We start from the raw sequence: 22,474 nt of genomic DNA on the forward strand, positions 1-22,474 counted from the left end.
GCCCACAGTGGTAACTTGCTTCGCGAAACACCCTATAGGGACTTTCTTCCTCACCTCCTTACCACAGCATCCTGGGCCCACCTCCCAGTTAAACTACCGGTGCTCGAATCCTTGTCTCAGGGTCTGTTTCCAGGGAACTCACACTAAAACAGGGGCCAACCTCCCAGACGCGTCAGCCCCTTTAAAGAGCCCCCCAGAGGTCCCACCCAATGACCTCTGCTTCTATCTCACGCATTTCCTCCAGCCTGCGTTGGAGGCTGAGAACTGTAGCCTGTTGTTCAGGCACGTTACCTCCCCGGATCAAACCAGGGCTCTGCTGGGAAGGTGGAGAGGAGGATGGGTGCTGGGGAGGTGCGCCACCGCCAAGAGCTGTGGCCAAAGCATCGGTGTCATTAACGTTTCTCGGCACCTGCCCACATAATCCCAAACACAGTTGCCAGCGTGTAGCTGAGGCCAGCCCGGGAAGGAAGATGATCTGGGCTGCTTTCTCATCTCTGGAGACACTAAGACACAGAGAGAAGTCAAGAGGGATGTCTTCGCTCCTGTCAATTAGGCCTATGGTCTGCAGTGTGTGTACGTGACGGGAGTGGGCACCCTGTGGGTGACAGGAGGGTTCAGGATGTGAAGTCAAATTAATGCCCATCATCTTCAGAGTCTCAGAGGTGGGGGGGTGGTGAGCGGCAGAATCACACGGAACCACAGACTGTGATGTATCAGCCCAGGGCGAGAGCAGGGCCACGGAGACACACAATATGGCCAAACGAGCTCATTAGCTATTTACAGAGGCGAGCTGTTTCCAGCTGGGATGGGCCCCGAGAATGGGCTGCAACCGGCTCTGTGGCCGTGGGGCTGACGCTGCGGCAAGGGTTCTGATCCCGATGTGGGAACTAACTTCCAGGTCATCGTAAAGAAGACAAGGGTTTGGAAATTAGACATCACGGGGAACTACTAAACACTTCACCTTCTAACTGGGTAGTTAGTTAGCGATGGTACTAAGTTAAAGGGCCTTTCAGTTTAGGAATTAGCCACCGAAAAGGTTAAAATGTAGATGGATTGCTGGGTGAGCTTTACCTGCCTGAGCTTTCTCATGAGCTAACCGAGGTGATTCCTCGTGCCTGTGTCAGGAGGGGTGTGTTCGGGGCGGTGGGGGAAGGTGGGGTGCTTCTGGGAGCAGGTGGAGTGTAAGCTGTGTCCTGAGTAGATGGGATTGGAAGGAAGAGGGGAGGGCGCTGTTTTAGGGGGTACCGAGGAGGAAGGAGGCAGAGGCAGGAAAGGTGAGGGCTGGTCGAGGAGGGACCTGGGAGGGTGCTGGTCTCTCAGTCAGCTGCCGCCACAGTAACGCTGCGTGACAAACAAGCCCAAAGTCTAGGTGGCCTACAGCCACTAATATGCCATTCTTTCACCTGTGGGTCTGCAGGTTGGTTGAGTTCAGCTGGGCCGGGCTGGGCTGAGCTGGACTCCAGGCTCCAGTTCTGATTTAGCCCTTCTGTACACATCCCGTTCTGGAGCCCTGGTTGGGGCAGTGGCTGTCCAGAGTGTGTTCTCCTCGTGGTGATGGCAGAAATGCAGGAGGGCTGGCCCAACTGAAGCAGCAGGTGTCAAGCCTCTGCTGGCTTCACATCTACTGCATCTATTGGCCAAAGCAAGTTACATGGCCAAGCCCAAGGTCCAGGGGCAGGGCCTGCACCCCCACCATCAGGCAAGGCTGTCGAGGGGTCACTGTGTTACAGGCAGTGAAGACATGGGACCAACAACCCAAGCTGCCACCCTGGCTCACCCGGTGGAAAGGCCAGCTCTAGGGTGGTGGTTCTGAAACTTGAGCACACCTCAGTCACCTGGTGGCCTTGTTAGCACACGAGGCAGGATCCCAGCCCCCGAGCTTCTGACTCAGTCTGTCTGGAGTGGGAATCTGCAATTCAAATGCATTCTCCCGGTGGTCTGGGGACCACCCTTTGAAAAACTCTGCTCTAGGGAAATAATAGGAGGTTTGTTCAGAGAGGATGGAAGAGGGCAGCCTGTGGGTGGCCTTGAATGCCACACAACATAGCTCTATTTATTGAGTCCTTACTACAATCTAGTTATTGTTCTAAAATGTTCTGTGTATTCTCCTGGTTGGCACATTCACCCTGTGAGGTGTGATTTTGCCATTTGACAGATGGAAACTCTGAGCCATCGAGGGTGACGTGACTCACAAGGCCCCCGAGCTTGGAGGTGGTGCAGCGGGAGCTTGTGGCCAGGGCTGTCCTGACTTCTGGCTTTCTCCTATTGGCACTGGGGGGCGAGGGTCAGGTTCTAAGGGGAAGAATGCCCTGTGGTGGAGAAAACTCTGCATTTAGAGCTGGATGGTCTAGGCACAAACCACACACTGACTTTTGGTAGCTAGATTTCATTTATTCAATCAACAAATGTTTATTGAGTGTTTGCTTTGGGGTAGATGCTGACCAAGACCCCAGGGTTAGAAAAAGATAGGCAAAGTCCTTGTTTTCAAGGAGCTTACATTCTTATGGGGGAGAGGGACAGCACATTTGAAATGTACACTGGAAGAAAAGTCATGCCTGTAAGGAGACAGAGACTGGGGGTAGGGGACTACTGTTTTATATATGGTCAGGGATGGCCCCTCTAAGGAGTGACATTGGAACAGAGACCTGAATGGAGTGAGGGAAAGAGCCAGGCAGGGGGAAACAGCATGTGCAAAGGCCCTGGGGTAGGAACAAGCTTGTCTTCTTGGAGAAACAGTGCATCTGGAGGAAGAGTGACAGTAAAGGAGGTTAGAGGACTGGACAGGGCTGGGTCATGTAGGTCCTTGTAGGCCATGGCCAGGCCTTGGATTTTATCTGGAATGAGATGGAGCCACTGGGAGGCTGAATACAGGAGAGTGGCATGATGTGATTAAGAAGGAAGATTCTGGCTGCTGGGTGGAGAATAGACTGCAGTGGGCAGGCATGTTACAGGCCGCTTGCAGGCAGCTCGGCTGTGTCTCGAGACCCTCCTGCTCCTAAACATCCACACTGAGAAAACGGGAAAGGATCGGTTCCATCTCTTCCCCTGGGGCTTGCTCTGGGGGCCGGAGGGGAGCAGGGTGTGGGCACCGAGTGAGCAGGAAGTGCTCAGGTCAGGAGCAAAGCAGCATTTGGTCAGGATGTTTCTGGCAGAATTCCCTCCTGGGCCTGCGTCCGCCTGGCCCGGCCCCTCGCTGAGCCGCGGCCTGTGCGGGAGAGGCATCTCAGATCTCCCTCTCCAGAGCAGAGCGTCCCCCTAGCAGCGTCCCAGCCCCTCAGCCAGCGCCCCCCGCCCTCCAAGCCCGTGTCCTTTTACTCTGATGGGGGGTAATTATTTCTCTTCTTGTTTAATTAGCTCATTAGGCATGTGCTGCAGTATTTCTGATAATAAATCGCTTTCTTAGTGGCTCTTAAGTGAGTTTTGCCGGTGCTTGGCCACGGCGATGGAGGTGGCGGTGGTGGCTGTGGGCGTGGCTGGTGGTCGGGGCCTTGGGGCCCTGTGTTCTGTCCCCCAGGCTCGTGTGGACAGGTGGGGAGCCGCTGGGCCCTGGGCGCGGAGACGGGATCTTGGAAGCTGCTCCGGCAGCGGCAGCCGGCCCCGAGCTCCGGGGAGATATTTTTACACCCGTCAAAATGCCACCGTGTGTGAGCCAGCGCCAGGGGCTGCTGCCCAAGGCTGCTTGCTCTCCTCCCCCACACTTTGATTGTCGCTCAGAGAAGCTCTGAGTGGAACAGGGAGGCTCGGAAAAGTGCTGGGTTGGCTAGGCGGGTGCTCAGCAGTCCTGTCCCTCTGGCAGGGAGCTGGAAGGAAGCTTGTGTCCTGCAGCAAACGTGGGGGGGGGGGGGGGGGTTGGGAGGGCAGCCTGCCCCAGGCCAAGAACCACGAGTGCCCAGGTTCAGACCCAAACCCCACTCTCCCTCCTCCTGCATACTGTGGGCCTAGGAACAAGACCCTGTCCAAAACTACTTCCTTCACAGAAGATAAGAGGGCCTGAAAGTCCACCATTAGAGATGCATTTCTTTGCATCTATCAGGGCAGAAACCTGGGAGATGCTGAAGTGGTTTCCTCTGGGACTGGTCAGCAGAGGATACAGACACGATGGAGGGCACGGGGGAGGTCTCAGCGGTAGGATGAGAGGGGGATCAGGAAGGGGTCGTGAGGGAACCCAAAGCCCAGTACCCCCGTGTGGATGTACTGCCGAGGGCTTGAGAGAGTTCAGGGAGCAGGAGGGAAAGCCGAGGTCTTGGGACCAGTCCAGCTATTTATTCATCACAACTCTCTTGGACTCTGTTCTTCTGTCTTTAAAATGGGCCTAGTTCTTGCTACTCGTAGCCATTGGAAAAGGTCCAGAGTGAGAAGGGGATAGTTCTAGGTCATCCAGGCCAGTCCTCCCCTTTCTTCGTGAAGCCTGATGATGCACACCACCCCTCCCACCCGTCTCCCCATCCTACCATGCAGGATGTTGACCGGCCCCAATGGGGACAACTTCCAGACACAGGAAACTCCCCCCTCCTTTTCTTTTCAAAAGCCCACACCACTGTTGTTTAGCTAAAAAGATTCTCCCTATTCCAGCCCCAAATGTGTCACCCTTTGCCATGTCCCCTTAGATTCTGCCTTCATCCTCATCAGGAAGAAAACAAATTCATCTTCCGTAATACGTCCATTTAATTTGGGCAGGTATTCTCATGGCTCACCTAATGCTATTTCATTCAGGTTCAACATCCCCCTCCTTGCCTTCCTCCATTCTTGCCTTTTACCTTTAGTCATTCAAGAGGTATTTATTTGATGTTTGTAATGGCAGGTCTGGGCCACTGGCGGGGAAGATGGCCATGAACAGGACACTCCTGCCTCCTGAAGTTCGTGTTTCCCAGGGAGACAGACACTAAAGGACTAAGTACTTGAGTAATTTCTGATTCAGTTACTGCAGCTGTGATAAGTACCGTCTGAGCATATGCAAGAGCAGGCCCCGGGGGCGGGGGGTGGGGAGCAGTCAGGGAAGGCTTCCTGGAGGAGGTGACCCAGAAGATCAAGTAGGAGCTCAAAGAGTGAAGCGACACGGGAGGCCCTGCAGGTAAAATCATGCCATGTTTGTCTCTGGAGCAGGAGGGAACCTGGGGTGTGTCCTCTGCGGTGTCTCTTGGTCCCTTGTCTCAGATGCCAGGTTGTGCTGTCCCTTGGCATGTGTGGGGGTCCAGTGGACAGTATGCTGGATGTGGCCTGGCCGGAGCCAAGTGAACTGAGGCAGCCCCTCCTGGACGGGGGTGCCCCTCGTCTGAAGGCAGCCTCAGCCCGCTCTGGCACCCTATGGTCCAAGTCCCCACAGACAGGGGCCCCTGAGGAAGCCGCTCCCCTCGCATTGTTCTGAGGCCATCGTGCCCCTCCTCCCTAAGCTATTCCCCAGATAAAGTGGCCCCGGGCAGTGTGGCAGCTTCGTGGGCGTTATAACTGGCTTTATGGTTGGAAGTCACAACAAACCATCGTGGGGTCCGGGGCCTCTACTTCAAACCTTCTTACTGATTTTTGATCTGCCATAAGCCATTTTTAAACATTTCCTTGTCTCATTTTACATGTGTTTTTCTGTTTCAAGTCACCTCCTATCTTTGGCTGGAAGTCTGTGGCTTATAAATCACAAAACCGATTGATGGAAATTAGGTCAAAACTGCCGAGTGGGTGCAGGTGGCTTCTTCTCCAGTAGTGATGACGTTAAGAGCCAATCTTTCCGAGAAATTATGACGTGCCAGGCACCGTTCTAAGTGGCTTTCATTATTAGCTCGTTTAGCTCTTTCAGCATCCCGAAGAAGAAGGCGCTGTGCTTATCTTGATTTTACAGATGGGAAAACTGAGGCACAAAGAGTTTAAGACCCTGCCCACCTATCCTGCCCGGGATTCGAACCCACGCCGGCAACCTCCAGGTCCACACTGGATGCTCTGATAATGCGCAGCTACAGCGCGAGTGCGCGGAGCATGCGCATAACCGCTCTGGGCGGCCGCTGGGACAATGAGGCCCACGGTGCCCGGCAGGACTCCGGGATCAGGGAGGGTAGGTGAGCTGCGCAAGGTCTCCCAGCTGGAAAGTGGCAGAGCCAGAATTCAAACCCAGGCCCACCATGGTCCAGAGAGCTGCTGAGGCTCCTCTTCCTCCCAGGTGAGATGAGTTAGGATGGAGGAGTGAGATGGGTGTCTTGGGGTCATAGGTGGTATGCTCAAAATCAAGGCCAGTGACCCCGTTTTCCTTCTAGACCGCCCCTTTCCCAGGACCCCAATCTGTTAACACACCCAGCACTGTCAGCCCATCAACGCTCAGAACCATCCTGAGAAAACCAACGCGTCCCGCCCACCACACAGAAGGAGGAAACAGCTGGGTGCTGCAGGGGAGGATCTCAGTTAGACAAGTGGGGGAACTTCCAGGCCGCGCTGGTGAGGTTTGACACGCAGCCACAGCAAGCAGAAGGAGGCCTCGGCTGCCAACAGGGCCTGGAGGGCTCCATCGGACGTGGGTGGGCTGTGTCTGCCCTTTGCCCCTTCTCCATGCTGAGAAAACTGATGGCCAGACCCTGGGGCGTTGTGATTTATAACTTGCCATTTGAACTGTGGCGGCTCTGCCTCCCTGTGGCTGCCTCCTGCCAGGACTGAAATGAAACCCGGGTCCCGGGTTCAAGCCTAGTGATGGGTTGTGCTCAGGAGAGAGGGAAGAGATGTGTGGCTTTGTCTCTGCCCTCAATGAGCCATCATCCCCCAGAGCCACTGTGTCCACTGCCTCCCATGCCAGGCAAAGCCCAGGCCCAGCGCTGAGGGGCAGGCGGGCGTGCAGGGCTGGAGGATGGCGCTGTGAATCTCTGACAGCCATGGCTCTCCGGCTCGTGGGTGTCCAGTGGAGGGAGCAGCCCATAGATCACAGCTGGGCTGTTGACCTTGAGTCTTAAGCAAAGTGAAGAATAAAAGGTCATATTTATTCCATCAGAGCCACGGGAGCTGTGAAATATCAGACTGTGAGTAAAGACAGTGGTAAATCACGCGCCGCTCCCGGGAACCTTGCTGATCTGTCTTCCGGCCCCGTCACCCCTGGGCAAGCTGGGGATCAGTCAGCTCAGACATGGAGAAAAAGAAGAGATGGGGGCCCAGGGGGACCCCACACAGTGCTCTCTCTGGAATACAGCAGTGCCAGAATCACTGAGATCCTTAGGTGCCCAGAATGTAAGCTGTCCTTCAGCTCAGAGGTCACCTTCTTAAGCTGAGCCTGCCCTCCCTGCCCCAAACTTTCACCTTCTTTTCACCTGCTCTGCTTTTCCTTTTTCCCATAGTGCGCTCCACTTTCTAACATACTAAATAATTTACCGATCATGTTTGTCATTTACTGTCTGCCCTCTCCCCGCCCAGAATGTCAACTCCTCGAGGCAGGGACTTGAGTCTTGTGGTCACTGCTGTGTCCCCAGTGCCTCGGGCAGCGCTGGCACGTAACAGGTGCTCCATGAAAATTCCTTGCATGAATGGAGGAGGCTGGAAAGACCTTAACGATGGTCTGATCCCAGCCCCTCCCCATGCCAGGGAGGAGCAGAGACCCAGACAAGGGGCGGGACTTGCTCCGGGCCATGTTAGGGGTGGCAGAGCTGGGAGAAGAATCTGGGTGCCTGACTCCCAGGCCAGAGCTGGGGTCCTGCGTGGTCCGAATTGCAGTCACACCCATCAGAGGATGGGTTTGCTGGTCACCTTCTGTTACCTACCTGGGGGACCCGGGAGCTGTGCAGCCCCGGGCAGGGCAGGCTGGGGGCTTGCTTGCTTCCTCCCTTGATTTACAAAAAAAAGGTAATAAAGATACTGATAACTAACTTCTTAACTAAAAGGGGGTCCAAAAATATGGGTTTCCAAGACTGGGGAAGGTCGGGGAATTTTCCTTCCTGGGAATTTTCCAGTGGTGGGCTGGGAGCACAGGGAGAAGCGCTGAGCGTCATCACCTGCCTGACCACCAGTTCCTTCAGGTGGATCGCTCGTCTGATCATCCCTCCTCGAGTGGAGCTAGAGCGTAATAATAATAGCTAACGTTTATTGAACTCTGTGCCGGACACCGGTCTCAGCGCTTGTCGGTGCTCATTCATTTAATCTGCCCAACAACTCCATGAAGGGGAGAGCTTCTATTATCGTCTCCATGTTACAAACGAGAAACCGGAGGCAAATATGCCGTGAAATAAATGCTCCCATTCTGGGTGCTTGGGATGCATCAGTGAACAAAACAAGCAGAGATCCTTGTCCTCGTGGGGGAGACTGGCAACAAGCTCGATAAATGGGTAAATTATATGGTGCAGGAGGCAGTCCTGCTCTGCACCAGAGATACAGCAGAGCAGGGGAAAGGGGCTGGGGGTGGTGGGCAGTAGCAAACAGGGGGCCTGGCAGGTCGCACTGAGAAGGCGAGACCTGGCAGAGACTTGAAGGAGGTGAGCCAAGCAGAGGTCTGCAGGAAGGGCATTCCAGGCAGAGGGAACAGCTGGGGCGAGGCTGCAAGGCCAGAGCACATCCAAGGAGCCACAAGGGGCCAGGGTGGCTGCAGGAGAGAGAGTGAGAGGCAGAGTCGCAGAGGTGGGCAGGAGGTGGTGGGGCTGGATCACGGGGAGCCTTGCATGCCCCTGCAGAGACAATTTCTCAACTGCTCCAACTGACTCAAATGCTCACCTCAATTCAACGCTCACATAGGCTCACAGCCTCAAGCCAACAGCCCCCTCTGCTCACACACCAAGGAGGCTTCTACACCGGCCAATAGACACACACACACACCCCTCCATCAGTCAATGAACACAGCTACCCTGCCCAGCTTCACCGTCCACCCGCTGCATGTATGGGAGGGGGGCAGGGGCAGCCACCCATCCACCTTGCTTCATCCGCAGCCCAGCGTCACCTCTCCTGGCCAGCCCAGGAGAGGGAGGGGAGCAGGCCAGTTCCCGGGCCCCACTAAAGTGCTAGAGAGACTCCCGGCAAAGTACACACACGAGTCAATCTGTGATTTCCTCACATGCTTACTGCCATGCTAAGATCACAGCTCCCAGGCCATCCTCCAGGGACACTGAAGTGCATTAGAGGCTCTATTCTGTGCTCATGGTCCCACAGGAGCTGATGTCCCCAGGCTTGGGGATGGGCTGGGGAGGGGAAGGTAATAATGCTGCTACTTTTAGTTACTCCCGTTGAAAACCAGGACGGTGCACCACCAGGCCGGCCTCACCTGAGAGCTCGTGGCTAATGAGTAAACCCCATAGTGAGGTTCGTCTTCTCACTTGGCACAGAGACCCCGAGCCCCAAGACAAGCGGCCGGTGCCCCAGATAGCTCACCTTGGGCGGCTGCGAGAGGTCCTGCTGGGAGATGGGCAGGTTGGATAGTGTCAGTGTTCTCTGTAAAAAAGGCGATGGGGAGATGATGGACAGATGACAAAGGAAGTGGGTGTTTACTGTATACATATATCCTCCACTGAGTATATATTGTACATCTGCGCTTTGCGTATGTTATTTCTAAACCTCGTATGACTCTGCAAATTAGGTTTGCAAACTGCTTCTATAAACAAGAAGACTGAAGGTCCAGGCAGTTAAGTAATGGGGCAGAGATTCTGCAGCCAGTAAGTTGTGAGTCTGGATGTGAGCCCAGAGCCCACCTCACTGTGTGTGCTCTCAGAGTGGGGGCCTGGGTGCCTGAACTCCCACAGCCCTTTGATGACTGTGTCCTGCCTGCCCTTCTCCTGCCTCCCCCTTGTTCCTGTCACCCCGCTTCTGATGGTATTCTTGTAGAATTCTAGAATGTCAGAATTGGACATTGAAGCACAGGGAAGGGAAGTGACTTGCCCAAGCCACACAGCAAGTCTGCGACAGAGCCAGGGTTAGCGCCTTTTCCATCCAGCCTGGACCTGAGGCTATTTGGTGGGTGTGGACAGCTCTGCTCCTTTCTCCTCCCTCCCACTTGGCTGGACAGGGTGGCCTCCCCACAGCCCACCACGTCTAACGCCAGAGGTGGTTTCTCTCCCCGCCCCTAACTAATCTCTTTGTGGCCAGCCTGCTTGTTAGAGGCGGAAGGCACTGGGGCAGGATCAGCAGAAACGCAGCCGGAGAAGTGCTGAGCCGGCATCTCCTGACTCCCCTACTGGAAAGGGCATCTCTCATCCCAGGGGGAGGCTCAGAATGATGCTGCAGCTCAGCCAGCCAGATGCCCGACGGGCCACATGGAGCCCAGCCCCCGTCGCGCAGCTTGGAGTGGCCCCCCAGGAAGTGCCCGTCGTTTTCTTGGTCACTCAGGTCCTGAGTGTCCCCTTTAGAAAACCCCCCCTCACCTCTGCGAATGCATCATCAACATGCTGTCTCGACTCAAATCTTTGTGTTTTTCTCAACGGTCCTCTGGGGCAGCCAGCAGTCTCATCATGCCCATTTGACAGAGGGGGAAGCTGAGGTCCAGAGGGGTAATAGCTCCTTGTTCAAGATGACTCAGCTAGCGGATGGTGGGCCGGGATTTGAACCCCATCTTCAGACACCAAATCACACCTCATCCTGGCAGCTTTCTATCGCACAAACACATTCTAATCACTGCACTGAACAAATAGCATCATATTTAAATTTCACAAAGATACCGCGTGATCAATGTTATTGACCCATTTTGCAGGCAGGAAAACTGAGTGAGGCTGAGAGATGGGACGTGACTTGCCTACGTTGCACAGTCAGTAGCCTTTCTTCTCCGTGGTACACACTCAGCCTGGGGGTTGGAACACTTCCCTCCTTCAGGGAGCTTCTGATCTGGCAGAGGGAGGGAATTATAGTTGGGGGAAATGGCAGGCTCCCCAACCCATCCACGAAATGCCTGGGGACTTCATTTCATCTTGATTTCTTCTGTCAAGGGTCCTTGTTGACTTCACCATTGTCATTGAAACAAAACCTAGCGCTAACTGTTCATTCATTACTGCCAGGCCTCACGCCAGGCATTTATAACACTTTATCTCAGTGAATCCTGACCCTATTCCTACAAATTAGGGTACTAGCATTCCTATTTAACTAAGCCAGAGAGGGTTAGACGGTCTGCTTTGAGTCGCACAGATAGTTGGTGGCAGAGCGGGGCGTGAACCCAGGCCCAGCTGACACCACGGCGGATGCTATGGGCCGCCGCCCTTCATCTTCAGCACCTTCGCTGCATGCATTTGACTTGTGCCACGTCCTGCTCTGGAACTGCCCCGTTCTGCAACCATCAGGATAGCTGTAGAAGAGCAAGCAGATAGCCAGGGACCACCCTGCCCCCCCCGGAGCCCTCCCCAAAAGCTGCCTACCACCCCGGTTCTGACAGGCTGACCAAGCCCGTGGACAGTAAGTAAGAGGCCCCTGCCAGTGGTGACTGCCACTGAGTGTGCACCAGCCATGCTGCAGTGACAGAAAAGTGACAGATAATTTCCAACCGCCTCTCCTCCTCCTGCCCACTTGGCAGAATTGGCTTTATGATAGCATTTTTTTTTATTGTGCTAAAATACACATAACATAAACTTTCCTATTTTAACCCTTTTTAAGGGTACAGTTCAGGGGCATTGAGTCACATCACTGTGCAACCATCACCACCATCCTTCTCCACAACATGGAACTCTGTACCCCTGAGACACTAGCTCTCCATCCCCCCCCCCGCCCCCCCAGCCCCTGGCGCCCACCCTTCTACTTTCTGTCTGAGTTTGACTCCTCCAGGAACCTCAGAGAAGCAGAAACATACAGTATCTGTCCTTTTGCGTCTGGCTTATTTCACTTAGCGTAATGTCCTCAAGGTTTCATCCATGTTGTAACGCGTATCAGACTTTCATAAAAATATGGTCATGCATCACAGATTTGTGTGTCATCCTTGTGCAGGGGGCAATGCTCATTTTCATTCCAATTTTAGCACATGTGCCACCAAAGAGAGCACTTTTTTTTTTTTTTAAAGATTTTTATTTTTTCCTTTTTCTCCCCAAAGCCCCCGGTACATAGTTGTGTATTCTTCGCTGTGGGTTCCTCTAGTTGTGGCATGTGGGACGCTGCCTCAGCGTGGTCTGACGAGCAGTGCCATGTCCGCGCCCAGGATTCGAACCGACGAAACACTGGGCCGCCTGCAGCGGAGCGCGCGAACTTAACCACTCGGCCACGAGGCCAGCCCCAAAGAGAGCACTTTTTTAAGGAGGTTGGTGCTGCAGGTGACTTTGCCCCTGGGTGCTGCCCCCATGAATCCGCCAACCGGGGAGCATTATCTGGTCAGGTTTCTCATTGGGTGGCGTCGACTTGACATCTCCAGTTGTTCTAGCGCGTTTTGGACGCGGCTGGCGGGGAATCTTCATTTTGCACGCCCCTGTGTTTACAATAAGGTATAATTGGTCTGACACCTTCTGCGTTTTTTCTGTAAGTGATGAATTGTTATTAAGCAAGCGTTTCTCAGCTCCTGAAGGAGATAAATGGCATCTCTCATCCTCGTCATCATCGTCCTCGGGGACCCAGATGGCCCTGGGGAGGAGGAGCGAAGGGGCGCCATGTTTATCCCATTCCACGAATTTCTCACACTCACCGCAGGACGTTGGTACTGCTGTCCCATCTCCCACGTGAGCAAACTGAGGATCAGAGAGAGGAGAACATGACCCAGAGTCCCATGGTTGGTCGGGGGCAGAACTGGCATTCAAAGACAGTTCTTTGATTCCGAAGCTCACGCTCTTTTCTCTGAGACGTGCCCACCTAGTCCTTGCAGGCTGAGAGCTAAGGACAGCCAAATACAGAGAAAAGTCCTGTGTCCATAGAGAGGGGGATGAAGAGCGGCAGAGGGAGAGATAAAGACAAACAGAGAGACGGAGACAGCGACAGAGACAGGGACAGAGAGAGGCCTGCTGTGGGCTGGGGGGCTCGCCTGGGTTGGCTCAGGCGGCAATGGCAGAAACGCCACTTTAGGGGAACAGAATGGGAGCAACGTGGTTTAGTAGCAACCCTGGGAACATCACAGGGCTTTTCCATTGGCACCTGCTCGGTGTGAGCCGCCGATGGGATGCAGCTTCCAGAAAAGTCCAGCCCACTCTTGGGTGGGGGGCCTTACGAGAAATGTGATGTCTGGTTGGGGGAATGTGGGATCTGGCCCTGCTCTCTGTGCTCAGAGCCCCAAAAAGAAGGGCCAAGATGAATTTGTATGTGATCGGGGGGGCAGCCAGGATAGAAGCTGGAAACTGTGTCCTGAGGAAATGGTCAGAAGCATGGAAATGCTAATTCTGGAGTGAAAACTCGAGGTGGGATGAGAGCTGCTTCACCCTTTGGGAAGCACCGACACGTGTAGAGAAAGAAACACGTTGTTCTGGGAGGCCCGGTGGGGTTGAGCTGGGCCGGTGGGAGGAAGCAGCTGGCTGTCGGACCACGGACCAACATGAGCAGATGCTGAGCCACATGGAATTGTGCAAAGCTGGGGCGGGCTGCCTGGCACATCCTGGGAGTGTGTGATGGGGTGCTGACAGCCAGAGGGGCCAGGTATAGAGCGACTGGTGAACTGAGTTACTTTCAGGGCCCCTCTAAGCAGGAGTTCCCGTGGGCTGGGAATGGAGATGGCAGAGGGAGAACCAGAAAGAGCCGGCCAGTGCCTTGCGGAGTCAGCACCTGGGCCGAGGGCAGGCTGAGCCCAGTGACCGAGACAGGCTGCCGGCCCCTGAGCTGGGCTGTGGACCCGTGGACCTGCCTCACTAGCCCATGTCTAACCTCACACCTGCTGGAGCCGTCTCTCTGTCCTCACTGGGGCCTCATCACTCCCTCAGTCACAATCACTAGCATGAACTAAGTGCTTACTGTGGAGCAGGCATGGTTCAAATTACAGGCCTTGACTCACTTAGTCCTCATAGCAATCCTGTGAGGGGGTCCCTATCATCTGCCTCCCTTTACAGAGAGGTTAAGTGGCTTGCCCAAGGTCACACAGCCAGTAAGTGAAGGCACTGGCCTTTGAACCCTGGTGGTCCTGTGCTCGCACTCTGCCCTCCTGGCTTTCTCCCCTCCATGCAGGAGCACCACGGAGCAGGGGGAAGGTCCCTCCCTTGGAGCCATTGTCCTCTCGGCCCAACACAGGGGCTGGCAACTTTCTCAGACCCTTGCCAGGCAGATCTGTCCCACTTCCCGAGTCAGGGAGCAAAGGCAGAGCCTCCCCAGGTGTGTCCTCACCTGTCACCAGGTAAGCCCTTACTCCGGAGGAGATGAGTGCAGAGGCAGCCTGCTGTGACTCAGCTCACTTTGGCCTAATTTCCAGTGATCTCTGCAATGGCTCAGCCAGGGCTTAACTAACACTCTCACCACGTGTCTTCTGAAAAAGACTTTCAGAGTCACGTGGGGCCAAACCACGTCCTGCTGTGAGTATTGAATTCGTGATGTTGCCCTGCCCAAGCCTGCCAGTGTCTCACTTGCGGGAGGTTTACCAGCCGCAAATCCCGAGGCCTGGATTCCCACCATCCGAGATGGCTTTCTTCTGGTTCAGCATCACCCGCTCCTTTATATAACAAACCCTCGAGTGGAGCTTACTACGTGCCAGACGCTGATCTAGGGCCTTATGAATCATGGCTCGTTAAACCTCGTAACAACCCTATCAGGCAGCGATTATGAATGCCCCAGTTTACAGAAATAGGCTATTTCTAAGAAGCTAAGGCCCAGGAAGTTTAAGGAATTGCCCAAGGTGAGTTATTACAGCTCGTCGGTGGCAGAACCAGCACAAGACCCCAGAGTCTGTGCCCATCGCCACCGCACCCTGCAGCCTCTGCAGCAACTCCTTCCCACGCGGGTATCCTGAGAGGGGCGTGTGGCATTGTGATTGGCTGGAGCAGAGGTTTATCTTAATAGAGACACACGCATCAGAAGCGTCATGGGTAACCAATAGATGAGAAACAGAAAAGCGGGAACGAGATTATGGAACAAGGACCAGAGAGGGCCAGAGCCTCAGTGTGGCCCAGGGCCGGCCCTGTCTGAGGACCGTGGGGAAAGTGAGACAGCTCCTGGGAAGGTACTGGACCGCAGCTGAACATGCGGCCGAGAGTCATAGCACGCCCAGGGGGAGGCGACCTTGAACCAGGCCCTGGGGAACCCCAGAGAGAGCCCACTGGACCCAGAGGCCCTAGGAGCCCAGGGAAGCTGGAGGAACCAAAAAGAAGGGATGACACCATCCAGTCACGGAGAGAATGCCTGGGGAGACCGAGAGCAGAGGCCCCCACGGAAACCTCCATCACCAAGTCGTCCCTGGGCGGGAGCTGTCCCTGAGCTGGACAGGGTTCCCTGGACCAGCCCACCTGTCTGGTGTGTCAGGGCTCACACAGGAAACGACTGTGTTCCCTCCCCTGCTGGAGTGCAGGACAAGGCTGCTGAGCACGCTCTGGAAGACACCGTCCCGTGGATCTCTGTGCGGTCCAGTGGGGTGGCGGCTGGCCACACGTGACTACCGAATGCTTGACCTGTGCCCAGTGAACTGACACTTTAATTTTATTTCATTTGAAGTTACATTTAAATACCCATGTGTAGCTACTGTATGGGGCAGTGTAAATATAGAACATTCATTTTATTTATCACCCAACAAATGTTTTGAGGGCCTACTTTGTGCCAAGTGCTATTTTAGAAGTTGGGAAAATATCACTGAAAAAGACAGATCAAACCCCTCATCTCAGGGAGCTGACATTCTAGTGGAAAGAGAGAAAGATAGATGATTGACAGTAAGCATAGCAAATAGGCAAATGACATCATCTGTCAGGCAAGTAAAGTGAAACAGGGGAAAATGAAGCCGAATAAGGGGCTTGGGGGGGCCAGAGTAGAGATGGGGGAGCCCACAATGTTAAATAGGGCAGGGTTGGGGATGGTCTCCCCAAGAAGGGAACATTGGAGCAGAGACTTGAAGGTAGTAAGGCAGTGAGCATGTGGACATCTGGAGGAGGAGCTTCCAGACCAGGGCAACAGCAGTGCAAAGGCCCTGAGGCAGGAGCACCTTTGGCGGCTTTGAGGAATAGCAGGAGGCCAGGTGGCTGTGCAGAGTGAGCTGGGGGAGTAGGAGGAGAGATTGGAGAGGTGAGGGGCAGACTATGGGGGGTCTCTGGGCCCCATGAAGACCTTGACTACATGAGACTGGTCGCACTGGGGGTGAGCAGAGGAAGGACTGGATCTGACCTGCACTTTAACACGTTCCTCTGGCTGCTTACAGAGAAGAGACTTGGGGGAGAAGCTGGAGAGGACACCCAGACACTGATTCAACAGGGGTTTTGGTCCCCAAGCCTGCCTGCTGTCTGGAGGGCTGTGGGCATGTGGGTGGGGTGCCCTGCCACAGCATCTCAACCACACTGAGAGGACTGTGGCTCCTTTACTTGCTGCCAGGGAGAAGTCACTGCCAAGAAGACAGAGAGCCTGAGGGCCCCGGGGGCCCCACATTCTCAGGAGGGGCAGAGGCAGGAGAGACAGCCTGCCCCCCGGCCCCGGCCCTCCTCAGAAGCTGATAAGGGGCTTCTGACCCACCACTCAGGGTGGTGGGATCAGGGAAGGCCAGCCTTCAGCACCAGGCCCCAGAAGAGGGCATTCTGCAACGTGTACTGGTAATCCTGGGGATTCTCTCCCACTGCTCCCTAATTCCTAGACCAGAAACAACAAACAAGAGATAGACATTCTCCAAGAGCCATAGCACTCTGTCCCACAGAGTTTGAACACAGCATCAGAATCCTTCTCAACACTGACACCCAGAAAATCCTCAGAGTTGGAACACAAGACCAAATGTATTTGCAAGCCCTCCAGAACCTGGCTCCTGGCTACTACCTTGGTGACCTCATTTTCTACCACTCTCCCTTTCTCTCTCTCTGTCCAGCCACCCCAGCCTCCTCACTGTTCCTGCCTCAGGGCCTTTGCACTAGCAGCTGCCTCTGCCAAGAAACTCCACGCGGACATGCAGGTGGCTCCCTCACTTCCTTCGGTGATCCCATGAGCATTGTGAAGTAGCAAGACACCCTCATCACTCATTCGAATCCCATTTCTGACTCTAATTAGCTATGTGACCTCAGGGCAATTCAGTTAATCACTATTTCTAAAATGGGGAGCACAATTATGAAAGGTAATTCCCAGGGTTATCATGAGCATTAATTAAGGTAATCTGAGAGTACCAGGTTCGAATCTTGGCTAGGCACAAACGTTCTCTGTGAGATCTTAGGCAAGTCACTTAACCTCTCTGAGCCTCAATTTCTTAACCTGTAAAATGGGGATAATAACATCTCCCTCCTAGAGTTGCTCTGAGGATTAAATTAGTTAATACCTGTAGAGTACTCCGAACAGTGTTGGACATATAGGAAGCGTTCAACAAACGTTAGCTGTCATTGTAGTAACATGTGTTGTTGTTGTTTTAATTGCTGTTAAACAGTTAGCTTGACTCTGAGCCTTGCTTCCTACCAAAATCTGATTCTGCTCAATTCAGGGCAAGGTGACACAGTACAGGGAAGGCCACACTCTGTGGCCTGGCAGACCTGGCTCACCACACTGGCTCAGCCACTTTCCAATTGTGTGAACTGGAGCCGATGAGCCTAAGCCTCAGTTTCTCCATCTGTGATGTGGGGGTGATCATTCCTACCTCCTGGAGTCAGTGTGCAGACTGGCGCCCGGCACGTGGCAAGTACACAACCGCATACGAGACAGGACCGGCTGCATGCCCCACTCCCTTGCAGTGTTGGCAAACAGGCCCCATGGTGCTGCCGGGGAGGGCGAAGCCAGGGTGGCCTGCCTGGGCTGATGTGGCCGTTTCCTGCCCCTGGAGATTGGGCGGCCAGAGAGCAGGGAGGTGGCACAGGGCAGGCCTGCCGGGCGTCCCCAAGTGGGTGTCGGGCTTGGCAGGCAGCTGTGGACCATCGTTGATGCGGGGCCCCAAATAGTGCTGGGCGCCGATGGGGCTGGAGGCCACAGATGAGTGAGGCTAAGTCTGCTGATGACTCCAGAAAAGCAAGAAGTATACTGCTTGTGTAGACGCCAGCGCCAATTTCTCCCTCTTACACAAATACGCACACACCCTTGGGTCACCCCTGCACACACTTGCTCCCGCTCCCTCTGCCACACACCTCACAGCACGAGCTCCTCGGGCTCCCTCGTCCCATCTGCAGGGCCCATCAGTCAGGAGCGTTGGCTGCCATTGCAAAGGTGCCAGACGCATCAGGGCTCCAACCATTCTAGAATTTGATTTCTCAGTCTCCTGAGAGCCCAGGGCTGCCTCTGGGTTACAGGGCGCCTTCTTCGTGGGGGGCTCAGGCTCCCGCTTCCCACCACCCCTTGGCCCCTGTTGTTGTCTGCAGGTCCAGGCGGGTCCCCACACCCAGGGCCGGTCAGCAGAAGGGACGGAGAGTGAGGGCAGGCTCTCCTGCTCTTTCAAGGCCTGGACCTGAGGTGGCACACATGGTGACGGCCACATTTCATTGCCAGAACTTACCACTTGGATACCCCTAACTGCAAGGGAGACAGGGGACTGTGGGCTGGAGCGAGCCTGGGAAAGGGGCAGAGTGGCCTTTGGTGGTCGGCTCACAGGTTTTGCCCAGGGCCCGGTGGAGACTCCTAGAAACCCTCCCCGGCCTTTCCCGGATTCCCCGGATGCCGTTAATGGCAGCAGGTGGGAAAGAGAGGCCAGGCCTGCAAGTCTCTGAGAGAGGTCATACAGGAGTCACCTCAGAAGTGTCAAGGGCCATGTGGGAGCCTCTGGGGGTTGGGAGCTGGGTGGCAGAACAGCGACTAATGTCGCCTGGGACCAGAACCTTTACGTACTATATGTATGTGAACCCCTATCCTCTCTCACACGCACATGCTCACAAATACCCACATTCAACTCTCAAATGACACTTAGACACACAGACATGCCCACACACATTGTTTCACACGCATACATTCGCCTGCACACCCGCATTCACACACCCCAAACACGTGTCTACGTGCACACCCATGAAAAGTGGTCAGGAGTCCATGCGGTGAGCCTCAAGGATGTAGTAAAACGCCTCTCCAGAAACACGTTCTCGGGACCAGCCGGAGTCTGAGAGTCACCATTAGGCAGTGTCGTATTTAAATAAGAATCGCTCACATTTGTATAGGCCTTAACATTTAACAAAGCACTCTTTCATTCACCCCTGAAAAGTGGGGTAAATATTTACTCAGCCCTGACTCTAGGCCAGACATCATGATCGGCAGTGGAGATGCAAAGATGAATAAGACACAGCCTGCGTCCTTGAGGGAGACACCCGCACAAACAGAGGAAAGCAGGGAGGGCTGAGGGAGAGAGAGCAGGAGCCGTTCCAGGTGGCGTCAGGACTGACATTGGAGTCAGGCCTTAAAGGACAAGGTTGCCAGGTGGTTCTAGGAAGAGGGGCTGCTATACACACAGGGGTCAAGGTGGCTTATTTGGGGAACGATGGGTGATTGAGAGAAGGTGGCCAAGAGCTCCCTAAAGCTGGAGTTCCAGTAGGTAAGGCCAAGATTGTTCTGCTGATGTGAAGTAATGATAGGCTCTTCCCAAAGTGCAAGGAAAAGATGATGTCAACAGGTAGAATATTCTCGTCCAGTAAAGGTTATCTCCTTGTGTCACTCAGGATTCAATTAGGAATAAACAAAAAGAATACTCTAGATCTAAGAGGGTGTCCACTACAGGGGTTGGGTTCTATGGGTGATGGAATTGCAGAGGGGTCAACCAGGGGCTGTGAAGCATCAGATTAGTTACAGCGGGAGGCTGCCCGCTTCCAAGGATGGAGGAACATGGAGGAGAAGCTATGACCAGAGCCGAAAATCCAAATCCATCCGGCAGGAGCTAGAACCCAGGGAGCTGGGATCACAGAGGAGGCTCAGGAGCTGACAAGAGACACCACTTGAAGCAGAAAATGAGGAAGAAATACCTGGCTTCTCCCCTCCTCCCAACCTCTAGCCTTCCTCCAGTGCCTCCATCGGCCAACTCTACCTGGAAGCCCAAGGGCAAAGGAGCCTGGGAACAGGCAAGGGAGTCTGGGAAATGTAGTTCCTCAGCGTGCAGAGCGGGGCAGGTGAAAGGGAAGACAGATCTGAGAGAAAATAGTAGAACAACCAGCATGCTCCTGTGATTTCTTCTTAAACTGCTGGTGTCAGCTGTAGATATGTTTGCTGGTGTGAAAGTGAATGAACAAATGCCAAATGAATATTAAAAGGGAAAAAAAAGAAAGACAAACAACTGAGAAGCAGCCGCTTACGCTTGTTTTATTTTTCCTGGGTAAGGTCTTGGGGTTGCAGTTTTAAATTGTGTTTCAGAGCGTTGGAGCTTAATTAAATTTAACACGTTGTAGAAACTTAAAATAGCAATTCGTGGTTTCTGCTAACAGAGATGTCGCTAGTTTATGTGATGGAAAGAAATCCATCAGGATTTTAGGATGTGTCTTTCCCGAAGAGGGCTGTGACCCCATGGTTGTGCCAGGTATGGTATTTTGTCTCTCCAGATCCATTCTCCCCTCCTCCACCCTGCTGTGGGCCCTGGCAGACTGCCCAGTGTGCAGCCATGAACTCTGGCTTTTGGTTGGGTTCAGCCACGGAGGTAGCAGGAGATTGGGCAGAGAGAAGAGAGTGAGGTCAGCGTACTTTCTCAGCTGGTTCCCAAGCTATAAGGTTGCCCCTGGCTGCCTCTGTCCCTCAATCAAATTTTCTAGACCAATGCATCTCAGCAGGGGGTGATTTTGCCCCCGGAGGACATCTCGCAATGTCTGGAGACATCTTTGGTTGTTACAACTGGAGATGCTACTGGCATCCCGTGGGTAGAGGCCAGGGATGCTGCTAAACATCCTCCAGTGCAAAGGACAGCGCCCCAACAAAGAATTATCCAGCCCGAGGTATCGCTAGTGCTGAGGCTGAGAACCCTGCCCTCGATCAGTGCTTCTCAAGCTTTTCATAGAGAAGGTCTAGCACTGTTTACTGCCAATCTGTTGCAGACCAATACTTTTGTAGGAAAATGCTAGAAATAAGTTAGAAAAAACAACCATGCACTTGGATGTCACAACCAATGCCAGATTGCTGTAAGACTTTCTTAATGCTTCCTCTCAATTTCTGTACTGTCTGATAACGGACCAGGAGCAGCTCAGGGACCAGCACCCAGCTGTGGGCCACACTCTGAGTAGCTCCGGCCTGCTTGATACCCTCTCCTTCCTGGGCGGGTGACCTCCCCTGTATACTCAGGCCTGGAGCAGAGTGGGTGACAGCTTGCCTGCTATAACCCCGGGCGATTGCACATTCCACGTTCCCCTCTGGTTCCCCATCCTCTATCCGCCCCTTTGTAACGAGTCCCTTTGTAAGTAAAGTCTTTAATTATCCCTCTGAGATGGGTGGAAGGACAAGAATGTGATGGGAAGCCTGGCTTGGGAGCCCAGCTCAGGAGCTTGACTGTCCCGTGTGGGTCCTGGCCCATCTCTGAGGAGCGTTTCAGTGGGCCAGGGGCCTGGCCAGGGTTGTGTTTTAGGTGGAACACTCTGGAGATGGTGGTGCTCAGCACAGACTTTAAGGGAGCACAGTCAGAGGCAGGGAGGCCTGTGTGGAGGCCAGAGATGGCGAGGCCTGAGCCACAGCGTGAGTGTGGAGATGGGAGGCAGGGAGAAGTCCAGAAGGTGGGAGCTACCAGCCAGAGTGCCAATGAGATGTGGGTAGGAAGGCAGTGGGGACCCAGGCTCCCAAGATCCAGCCTGGAGGATCAGTGGTTGGTTCCTGGGGACCATGAGGGGGTGGACAGGGCCACACGGGCTGGAGATGAGTGTAGTTCTGTCACTAGACTTTGAATAGTGCCCGTTTCACAGGATTTTCTCGTGTAGTTTGTCCTTTCAGCTGCCTGGAGCGGAGAGCAGTCTTGCTTATGGTTCAGAGCCTGGGCTCTGAATCCCAGCGCATCCAGATCTGGTCTCAGCTCCACCCACCCACCGCAAGGGGAAGTGAAAACGCTTAGCTTCCTCCTTCCCTAGATGGGAATGATAACTTCCTCCGGAAGTTGCCAGGAGGTTAAATGAGATGAGGCATGTAAACTTCCCTGCACAAGGTTAGTTCTGGGTAAACGCTGATTCTTATTGTTATTGGCAAAGGCAAAGGTGACTGCTGAGGCTGTCTGGAGCCAGCTGGCTCCAGCTCTCCTGTAAGTCCCTTCCACACACACACACACACACACACACACACAGCCCCACAACCGAGGAACCAGGCGCTGCTTTCCTGCTCTGAGAATCAGGCCCTTTCCTCCGGCCTTGTTTCTGATGGGCCAGTTACAGGATGAAGCTTTTCTGAGCCTGACCCTCCTCCCTGGTGCCCGAAGCCTGCCAAGGCTCAGCCTCGCCCCACTGCTCCTCCGCTAGCAGCACAGCCCAACTGGGGCTTCATCGCATCGTGATTTTCTCTGACCTGGGAAGCAAGGAGGAGGGAGAGAGGCCAGGCAGAGTTCCCCCAGAGTCACCCCGAGGGGTAGAAAAATAGGGCAGTGGCTGAGAGGCAGCGTGGCACAGCAGTTAGGCGTGGAGCCAGACTG

General features: G+C 54.3%; 1 protein-coding gene and 1 pseudogene across 2 annotated transcripts in view; one reads left to right on the top strand and one right to left on the bottom strand.

Moving 5' to 3' along the window:
• Positions 1 to 22,474, top strand: part of LRFN2 (leucine rich repeat and fibronectin type III domain containing 2) — a 188,014-nt gene that overhangs the window by 159,196 nt on the left and 6,344 nt on the right. The window lies entirely within an intron of this gene.
• On the bottom strand, positions 11,800 to 11,899 carry LOC123288493 (U6 spliceosomal RNA; annotated as a pseudogene).

The sequence above is a fragment of the Equus asinus genome, chromosome 8 (assembly GCF_041296235.1).
Source record: "Equus asinus isolate D_3611 breed Donkey chromosome 8, EquAss-T2T_v2, whole genome shotgun sequence".
Taxonomy (NCBI): domain Eukaryota; kingdom Metazoa; phylum Chordata; class Mammalia; order Perissodactyla; family Equidae; genus Equus; species Equus asinus.